The 10,646-nt window shown below is 44.1% G+C and overlaps 1 protein-coding gene across 1 annotated transcript in view; it reads left to right on the top strand.

Moving 5' to 3' along the window:
• Positions 1 to 8,048: 8,048 nt before the first annotated feature.
• Positions 8,049 to 10,646, top strand: part of LOC123514021 — a 571,965-nt gene continuing 569,367 nt past the window's right edge. The window contains 2 exon segments of the mRNA XM_045271590.1: positions 8,049 to 8,334; positions 9,830 to 10,001. The gene's annotated coding sequence lies outside the window, so the exon portion shown is untranslated.

The following is a 10,646-nucleotide window of genomic DNA, read 5'->3' as shown; positions in this document are numbered from 1 at the left end:
GATAAAGGTACTGTAGGCTACTTATGTTTTGCTCGATGTGACGGTTATCACTCTACGATCATTGTTTAACGCAAGGTAAAGAGAATTCTTTTTACCTTGGTTTAACGATTATCACTTCATGATATTACAAGTCTAGCAACATTCGCTATACCTTTAGGCGCAACAATGATCGCTGACACACAAATAAATAGATTGTTTATTATCCATAGTATGAGTAATGGTAACTCAGTACAAACAAACGTACGCACACACATATAAAGTACAGGCACACGCACACACACACACACACACACACACACACACACACACACACACACACACCGCGTAGTAAAGTGGTTAGTAGAAGTACGCTCGACTCACAATCGAGAGGGCCCGGGTTCGAGTCCCGGGAAGCGGCGAGGCAAATGGGCAAGCCTCTTAATGTGTAGCCCCTGTTCACCTAGCAGTAAATAGGTACGGGATGTAACTCGAGGGTTTGTGGCCTCGCTGTCCCGGTGTGTGGAATGTGTTGTGGTCTCAGTCTTACCCGAAGATCGGTCTATGAGGTCTGAGCTCGCTCCGTAAAGGGGAAGACTGGCTGGGTGACCAGCAGACGACCGAGGTGAGGTGAATTACACACACACACACACACACACACACACACACACACACACACACACACACACACACACACATACACACACACACGCCCGGTAGCTCAGTGGTTAGAGCGCTGGCTTCACAAGCCAGAGGACCGGGGTTCGATTCCCCGGCCGGGTGGAGATATTTGGGTGTGTCTCCTTTCACGTGTAGCCCCTGTTCACCTAGCAATGAGTAGGTACGGGATATAAATCGAGGAGTTGTGACCTTGTTGTCCCGGTGTGCGGTGTGTGCCTGGTCTCAGGCCTATCCGAAGATCGGAAATAATGAGTTCTGAGCTCGTGTAGTGGTTAGCACGCTCGATTCACAATCGAGAGGGCCGGGTTCGAATCCTGGTAAGCGGCGAGGCAAATGGGCAAGTCTCTTAATGTGTGGCCCCTGTTCACCTAGCAGTAAATAGGTACGGGATGTAAATCGAGGGTTTGTGGCCTCGCTTTCCCGGTGTGTGGAGTGTGTTGTGATCTCAGTCCTACCCGAAGATCGGAGCTATGAGCTCTGAGCTCCCTCCGTAATGGGGAAGACTGGCTGGATGACCAGCAGGCGACCGTGGTAAATTACACACACACACACACACACACACACACACACACACACACACTTTGTTGTCCCGGTGTGTGGTGTGTGCCCGCCAGGTCTCAGGCCTATCCGAATATCGGAAATAATGAGCTCTGAGCTCGGTTCGAAGGGTAACGTCTGGCGGTCTCGTCAGAGACTGCAGCAGATCAAACAGTGAAACACACACACACGAGCGCGCGCGATAAAAAAAAGGACAGTGACGAGTAGAAAATTTTACGTTCATGCAGGAAAGGAAAGAAAAAAACAAGAAAAAACAAACTTCAGATCTGTTTTACCTCGTCTTACAAATTTCCTTCTCTCTTTTTCCACTATCTTTTCTCTCTCTTTCTCCTATTCTTTAATCCCAGTCCTCTCTCTCTCTCCCTTGCATTCTCCTCTTTCGTTTTCTTACATTTTCCCCTCTCCTTCCTCCTCTTCCTCACTCACTCACTTATAGACGCACCAAGGTATCAGCCTTAATTACTCGTTTTGTAAGGTTCATGCCATTTAGAAGTGAATAGTTTGAGTTTGGTTTGTGAGGCCTTGTGATATTGTTACATCACTTATATTACTACTACTACTACTACTACTACTATGAATATGATATACAGGGTAAGTACCTATGCATGCAGTAGTATCAATATTACTTTAATGAAAAAAACTCTCTTTTTGAATATTGTAATAAGCTTGTTGATAATTATGTTCACTGTCGATATGCTGTGGCGCCACTCTCCGCCAGACGCCGTCACGTCAGTTTTGTAGAGGGTGGAGTAGGCAGGAGGAGAGCAAGTGAGCACAGTACTACCATAACTTTTAAAAGCTTCTTGTTGAAGTGACACAGAATATCTAGAGTATTTCATTGTTATGGTAAGATATTAACAAGATTTCCACACTCAAATGGCTCTAGCTTAAGTGGTATGGGATTTCAAGAGTATTTTTTGTAGTTCTAGTGATAAATTAATAACATTGGTCTTCAGTATTGACTTGTTGTCTTCTGGGCGAATGGTGGCAGACCCTAGGACTGTCGCCGACCTCTTCGCAGAGCACTTTGCCAGTGTTTCCCGGAGGCATCCTGCAGCCCCGGGCGCACGTCACCGCCAGAGAATGGAATCTCTTGGCATAAACTTTTCTTCGGCTGGAGGGGAGTCCCTTTCTCTGCTTTCGAGTTGCGGACTGCTTTGTCTCAGTGTCATGACTCTTCTCCTGGTCCAGACGACATTCCTTATGCCTTTTTGCGTCACATGTCTGACCGTGCTTTTAACTTTTTATTAAATCTTTATAATATGATTTGGCATACCGGTGACTTTCCATCTTCTTGGGCTGTGGCAGTGGTTCTCCCATTTCCGAAGCCTGGGAAAGATAATCTCCAGGCTACGAACTACCGTCCTATATCTTTGACATTCTGCATTTGTAAAGTGTTAGAAAAGATGGTAAATGTAAAACTCATGTGGTACTTGGAGAGGGGGAAGTATTTGTCATCGGTACGGCTTCCGAAAGATGAGGTCTACTACTGATGCTCTTTTATCCCTAGAGTCTTCCATTTGTGAGGCCTTTGCTAATCACCACCATCAAGTAAGTCTTTTTTGACCTGGAGAAGGCCTACGACACGGCTTGCTGTCATGGCATTTTACAGTCTTTGTTTAATTTGGGCCTTCGTGGCCACCTTCCTCATTTTATCCAACAGTTTTTATCCATACGTTTTTTTACGGGTTCGAGTTGGGAGTGTTCTCTCTGAGGCTACTGCTCTAAATGATGGCGTTTCACAGGGAAGTATTCTTAGTGTTACATTATTCGCAGTCGCCATAAATGGTGTTATTGATACTCTCCCAGATGGCATTCACAGCTCCTTATATGTTGATGATTTATGTATTTCTTTTGCTGCTGCTAGGATGTCACTGATTGAGCGCAAGCTCCAACTGGCGATCAATAGGGTGTCCAGTTGGGCCAACATGAACGGTTTTCGATTCTCCACCTCGAAGACCGTAGCCATGCATTTTGTCGCAACCGTGGTGTCCATCCAGACCCGGATTTATACCTCGCCAATAGACGCCTCTCATGCGTGGAGGCGACTCGATATCTTGGCCTTTTGTTTGACAACCGTCTCACCTGGGTTCCCCATTTCCGTTCTCTTAAGGCGTCTTGTCGGCAGGCATTATCCCTTCTTCAGGTTTTAAGTCACACCTCTTGGGGTGCGGACGGGGACACGTTGCTGCTGCTTCACCATACACTCATACTTCCTAAGCTGGAATACGGCTGTGAGATCTACTCCTCTGCAACGGATGCACGACTACGCACGCTTGACTCCGTGCATCATGCTGGGGTCCGCTTGGCTACAGGTGCATTTCGGACATCTCCAATACCTAGCCTTCTGATGGATGCTGGTTTCTGGCCGCTCGACCTCCGCCGCCAGTCTTCGATGCTCCGGTGTTGGTTTCGCACCCACCGTCTTCCTGATTCTGTCCTTTGTCTGTCAATATTGCGGGACTCGCGCTCGCAGGCGTATGTCACTCGACCGAGTCTCCCTAAACCTTTTGGCCTTCGAGTTGCAAATCTCATGGCGGAGTTATCTATCGACCCCACTCCTGTGTACTCTTTCCGGCTCCCACGAGTTGGTTATTGGCAGCTTCCTGTTATCTCATTATGCCCTCCTGCCATGGATGGCAAGAAGGATTTTCTGCCAGCTCTGTCCCACACACGGTTTTAGAACACTTTTTATCCATTCTGATGATATCCCTGTTTTTACTGATGGTTCCAAATCCGACGCAGGCGTTGGGTTTAGTGTGGTTTTCCCCTCTTTTTATCGGTGTGGCAGCCTTCCTTCAGTGGCATCCGTCTTTACTGCGGAGCTGTCTGCCATAGTCCTAGCTTTACAGATTATTTTACTCTACCGGTTTCGTCTTTTACAATTTTTAGTGACTGTCGCAGTGCTCTTACTTCTCTCTCTTGCACTGTATCCTTTAACCCTTTGGTTTTATCAGCCCTGGAGTGGCTATATCTTCTAACACAACGAGGATATCGTGTTGGGTTCTGTTGGGTCCCTGGTCACGTTGGTGTTCCGGGGAATGAACACGCAGACCGCCTCGGTAAAGAGGCAGCAAGTCGCGCTCCATCCCCTTCCCCTGTTCCGTTTCGAGATGTATTTCACGCAATTCGTGACGTGATTGCAGCAATTTGGCAGAGGAGATGGCTAACGGGGGTCGCAACCTCGAAAATGGGAGAGATCACTACTTCCACACTCTCCCAGTGGACTTATACCCATGTCCGGGATCGCCGTGCACAGACTTTATTGGCGCGACTTCGTATAGGTCACACGTACCTTACAAATAAGTATCTGATGACCAGGGACCCTCAACCTTACTGTGATGACTGCTTGGTGCCGCTCACCGTGCGGCACCTGTTGGTAGAGTGCCCTAGTTTGATCGAGTTACGACACCGCTATCTCTACCGCTGTCGCGGTAGAGATAGCGGTGTCTATTATATCTCAAAGGTCCTTGGACCAGAGTGCCTGGCCCAGGGCCATGATGTTTTTAATTTTTTGGGAGAAGCGGGCCTTCTCCCAAAACTGTGAATTTTATTTTATTTTTTTCAATATATAAGTAGGGGGCCATATGGTTTTCAAACTTTTAGGTAAGGGGTCGCGAGTGCCAAAACCTTGGGATGGAAGGTTGTGTCAAGTTGATAGATGGAGGACTGAATTTTTGAGGCATTGAAGACTACTGAGTTTTCTCTGCCTAAATCAGAAATCTTCGAAAGATCATAAGTCAGGCGTTCTGTAGCGCCCCTGCATGATCTGTTGATTTCTTGAAGGGTTGGTCATCTCTGAAAAGACGTGGAAAGGTGTAAGGTGGTATCATCAGCGTAAGAGTGGATAGGGCAAGAAGTTTGTGTTAAGATAATTAATGAATAATAGAAAGAGTGGGTGACAGGACAGAACTATGAGGAACACCACTTTTAATAGATTTAGGAAGAGAGCAGTGGCCATCTACCAAAGCAGCAATAGAATGGTCGGAATCGAAACTTGAGATAAAGTTGCAGAGAGAAGGATAGAAACCGTAGGAGGGCAGTTTTGATATCAAAGCTTTGTGCCAGATTCTATAAAAATCTTTTGATATGTCTAACGCAACAGCAAAAGTTTCACCAAAATCTCTAGAAGAGGATGACCAAGACTCAGTAAGGAAAACCAGAGACCACCACTAGAATGCCATAATGGCGATCAGATTATGAAATGACAGATGTTTGAGAATCTTCCTATTGAGGATAGATTCATTTTTTTAAACAAGCTATAGGGCTGTAGTTTGAGGGGTAAGATCGGTCACTTTTTTTTTAGGAACAGGCTGACTGTAGGCAAACTTCCAGCAAAAATGAAAGGTAAAAGTCAATAGACAGAGTTGAAAGAGTTTGGTAAGGCAAGCACAGTTTTTCAGAGTAGTAGGAGGGACCTCATCAGAATCATAAGCCTTCCAAGGGTTTAGGACAGCGAGGGCATGGAAAACATCATTACGAAGAATTTTAATTGAAGGCATGAAATAATCAGAGGGAGGAGGAGAGGGAGGGGCAAGCCTAGAATCATCTAAGGTAGAGTTTTTAGCAATCATTTGAGAATAGTTTAGCTTTAGAGACAGATATGATGGCAGTAGTGCCAACAGGATAAAATAAAGGAGAGAAGATGAAGAAGTAAAGTTATTGGAGATGTTTTTGGTCAGATGCCAGAAGTCTCAGAAGTCTCGAGGGGAGTTGGAGTTCCCTTAGGTCATGTAGGATAGCAAAGTTAAAGACAAGTTCACCAGGATGGTCAGTGAAGGGAGAGGAAAGTCAAAGCTGGTGGTGAACATTGAAATCTCCAAGGATGGAGATCTGTGCGAAAGGACAGAGGAACAAAATGTGCTCCACTTTAGAACATAAAGTAATCAAAGAATTTTTTTCATTTTCAGATGAGTTAGGGGAGAGATAGACAACACAGATAATTTAGTTAGAGAGTGACTTTTCCAGTTGAAGCCAGATGGTGGAAAATTCAGAAGATTCAACACCAGACACCAGAGTAAGTCAAGTCGTTGCGCACATAGACGCAACATCCAGCTTTGGAACGAAAATGAGGTTAGAGAAATTAGGAGGGAACAGAAAAGGGGCTACTGTTAGTTGCCTCAGACAGCTGTGTTTCGGTGAGGAAAAGAAGATGAGGTTCAGTAGAGGAGAGGTGGTGTTCTTCAGATTGAAAATTAGATCTAAGATCGCGAATGTTGCAGAAGTTAATAAAGAAAAAGTTGAGGGAGGTGTCAAGACATTTATGATCGATACCGAGAGAGCAGTCCGACCTGGGAACATTTATGGTCCCCTTCCCAGAAGGTGACTCCGAGGCTGATGTTGGAGTCGCCATCTTTTAATTTCAAGTGAAGGGTGTATTTATAGTAAGTGCGTGTAGTTTTGTGTGAAGGAGGGGTGTTGTCTTTAGAGGGCAAGCTGTGACTGCACCCTTGAGTTGTAAGACAAGGGGAAACGTTCAGCGAGTTCACAACTAGCTTTGATGGTAAGTTCCCAGAAACAAGTGCTATTCGACTTCGCTGGGAATAAATCATCGTTTTGGTAGGTGTGTTTTAAACAGGTCTCCACTCGTTTTTATTTATTTATTTTGGGCATCAGTGAGTGTGAAGACAGCTGCCCCAACCTTGCTGCTGTCTCCTGTGACCTGCAACACTTACATTATGTTGTGAGGGTCTGTGTGTGAAGCAGAACACGAAACATCCTTCTCCTCTTGATGCTAGAGAGTAACTGAGCTTGCTCGGATCAGAAGCAGTTCGTGTACGTGGCACTGTGGCTCCTCCGAGTGACGATTGGCACTTATCCATCAGTAGTGCCATTTTAAAAGCACTGCTCTTAGTTTATTTTTTCTCATTTAGATTTTATGAATATTGATTTATATGATATAAGGAACGCTGATGTCACTGATGTTCCCGATGGGCTGCTCGCCTCTCATCATGCTGGCAAAGCTTTGGTGCAAAGTTTTTAATGACTATTTTTTTTTTATCTATATTCCAATATTTTTCCGATTTCTTTGTTAATCTTGTTTATTTTTCAGCTTTGCGTTTTATCAGGCTATTTATTTGCTTGTTTATTTATATATTCATATATTAATTTACTCCTTTATGAAAACTTTCTCTCTCTCTCTCTCTCTCTCTCTCTCTCTCTCTCTCTCTCTCTCTCTCTCTCTCTCTCTCTCTCTTTCATTTTAAACAATTTAAACACTAAAATTTTTTTCAATATAATATACATTTATTTATACAATAATAGTCAAGATGAACAGTCCTTCATAAGCTAAGTCTCTCTCTCTCTCTCTCTCTCTCTCTCTCTCTCTCTCTCTCTCTGTAATTCACCACGGTCGTCTGCTTGTCATCCAGCCAGTCTTTCCCATTACGGAGCGAGCTCAGAGCTCATAGACCGATCTTCGGGTAGGACTAAGACCACAACACACACTCCACACACCGGGAAAGCGAGGCCACAACCCCTCGAGTTACATCCCATACCTATTTACTGCTAGGTGAACAGGGACTACACATTAAGAGGTTTGCCCAATTGCCTCGCCGCTACCCGTGTGTGTGTGTGTGTGTGTGTGTGTGTGTGTGTGTGTGTGTGTGTGTGTGTGTGTGTGTGTGTGTGTGTGTGTGTGTGTGTGTGTGTGTCTGCGTGAGCGCACGCGTTCAAGCACGCGTGTGTAGATGAAGGAGGATAAGGAGGTGAAGATGCTGTTGGTGTTAGTGGTGGTGGTGGTGACGGCGGCGCTCTGGGGAGGCTGGGTCGAGGTCCAGTGCTCCTTCCACCCTCAGTTCCCGCCTGTGGGTCGTCACTGGGTAGACGTGTGTGGCTGTGCTCGTGCAATCGTCTTCCACGCCTGCCCGTGGACTCCAATCAATCACTTCCTTCACTGAAACAATCCATGACGCACCGTGAATGCTCCTCCGTGACTGGAAATTTGATGTCATTTTGCGACTGAGGTTGGAGTTTTGAACTTTTGAAAACTGCGCGCGTGGCATAAATTGAAGTGCATTTTGTGATTGTCTGGAAATGTGAAAATATATTTTTTTCTTTATGGAAATACGAGGTGCATGAAATGTTGAGACAAAAGGAACCGAGAGCTGCGTAGTGATGGTAAGTGTCCTCTGGTCGCGGTGATGTTGATACTCCGTGAGCAGCTCCTCCCACCAGCGTTCGTTCAGGTGCTTGGTCAGTCAGTCGCGCGGGGTGCCACTGTCCCACTGTCCCACTTGCAGAAAACAGCCCATCGTTCATAGTCAGTCACCGGAAACACTAGTACTTACTCTACTTTTGTCTTGTAACGTCGCAAACTCTAAGACTGACTGTTGCATTTCATCAACCACGAGGAAATGATCCATTCGTCTCTTGTCCCTCTGCTTGTCAAACTATTACCAAGTGAAACAGAAGACGCAAGATAAAAGAGTGCTGGTGGAAGGGCGTCTCTTCCGTGTTGTGGCAGGAAGGGCTTAGTTATGAATCATCGCAAAGCTGTCATAGGCCACGTGAGATAGATAGAGATAGATAGATAGGTAGATAGACAGATAAATAGATAGATAGTTAGATAAATGAATAGAGAGAGAGAGAGAGAGAGAGAGAGAGAGAGAGAGAGAGAGAGAGAGAGAGGGAGAGAGAATGTTTTTGAGATCACATAACGGAATGATTGTTTATAGCACATACCTTATACTTATGATGATACTGAGACTAAAGATCCGTAACCATTGTGGAACTTAGATCTGAGTCAACTTGTGGAATAAATTAAAATAAAAGGTTACGTTTACTGGCGAACTGAGCGACATACTGGCCAAACATTTATTGATATACAGTATTTAGCATCATCATTGAAGAGGTGCTCTGGCATAATTTATCAAAAAAGTTGAATGAAAAAATGAAGGTAACAGTTCCTTTAGAGTTTGATAAAAGAAAGGATTATTTAACATTTGAGAAGTATCTTGAAACCAGCTTATTGAAAAAGTCCTTTATCGATTTAAGGGTAAAGGTTAAACGAAGAAATTATTAAGTCGATGAACGAGGCATCCCTTCTGGAGCGATAGACGTGACTAATTCTTGTTTAGGTTACGTTTGGTTTGTTTACTCATTCGTGAAAATTCAAGGAAGGGGACGCAGAGAAGGTGAGAGGGGCCAGTGAGTGGTGTGTTAGTAAATTTACATTCGGAGAGAGAGAGAGAGAGAGAGAGAGAGAGAGAGAGAGAGAGAGAGAGAGAGAGAGAGAGAGAGAGAGAGAGAGAGAGAGAGAGATGGCTTTCTTTTGAATGCTCTATTTTTTAGTAACAATGGTTGTGGTGATGGTGGTGGGTGTAGGAGTCAAAACGAGCCTGATCTCTCCATTTGATCCTCATCCGTCCCAGCAGTGGTTTTAATGCACCCTTGATTTGCATCTCCATTGTTTCTCTTTGGTTTCTGGTCCAGCAGGGCGAGCGTCGGTCCGAGGCTGCCTGTGGATCAAAAATATGTTTACTTTTCATGTATTTACTTTTTACGGTTTCGCTCTCTGATGTGCCTCTCTTGCAAATTACAGTAATGGATGCGCACCTCTCGAGTGGGAACCTGCACAATATTTCCCGTCTGAAGAGCGTCACTCTCTTTCCAGGCTAAGTAATGAACAATGCCGGAGGGAGCGGACGGGGAATTTGCGTCTCCTCCAAGGGTCCCTCTCTTTCCCTCTCCCATGGAGCTTACAAGGAGAAGGGGGTGGCTAGCACCTCCTCTTCCGAGTGCAGGCCGACGCGAGGCCTACTTCAGGATCCAACTCTCGCCAAAAGGTAAATGAAAGGATGAAGGTTGTTCTTGTATTTAGTTTTCTCTTTTGGAAGATCAGCTATCGGAGGTGTAGTGTGCCTGGTGATGGCCGCGGCTCTTAAATGTGTGATGTCCAAGGCTTGCAAGGCCAGAGTGAAGGCATCACACACTCGCCATCTTAATGGTTAGAACACACGGCAGTTGCAGTTACTTTAGGTGAGGTTTGTATAAGTTCTTTTTAATTTTCTTTAAACTTGGTGTCTCTTGCACATAAAACAGTATATAATGTACATTGTTTCCCTTTCACCATCAGGATCCCTCCACGGTAAATTAGCATGTGTGTTTGTGAGATGGTGTCACGACATCCTACAATGTAACCAAACACGTGACTAGGAATTCAGTGCCTGTGTCCTTCTCACTTAGTGAAGTGCTTTATTTATTTGTTTTATCTATCATTCAATATATATATATATATATATATATATATATATATATATATATATATATATATATATATATATATATATATATATATATATATATATATATATATATATATATATATATATATATATATATATATATATATATATATATATATATATATATATATATATATATATATATATATATATATATATATATATATATATATATATATTACATTA

Source organism: Portunus trituberculatus, chromosome 37, assembly GCF_017591435.1.
Source record: "Portunus trituberculatus isolate SZX2019 chromosome 37, ASM1759143v1, whole genome shotgun sequence".
NCBI classification, from domain to species: domain Eukaryota; kingdom Metazoa; phylum Arthropoda; class Malacostraca; order Decapoda; family Portunidae; genus Portunus; species Portunus trituberculatus.
Note: the sequence above shows the minus strand (reverse complement) of the source record. Positions and strands in the feature narration are given on the sequence as shown.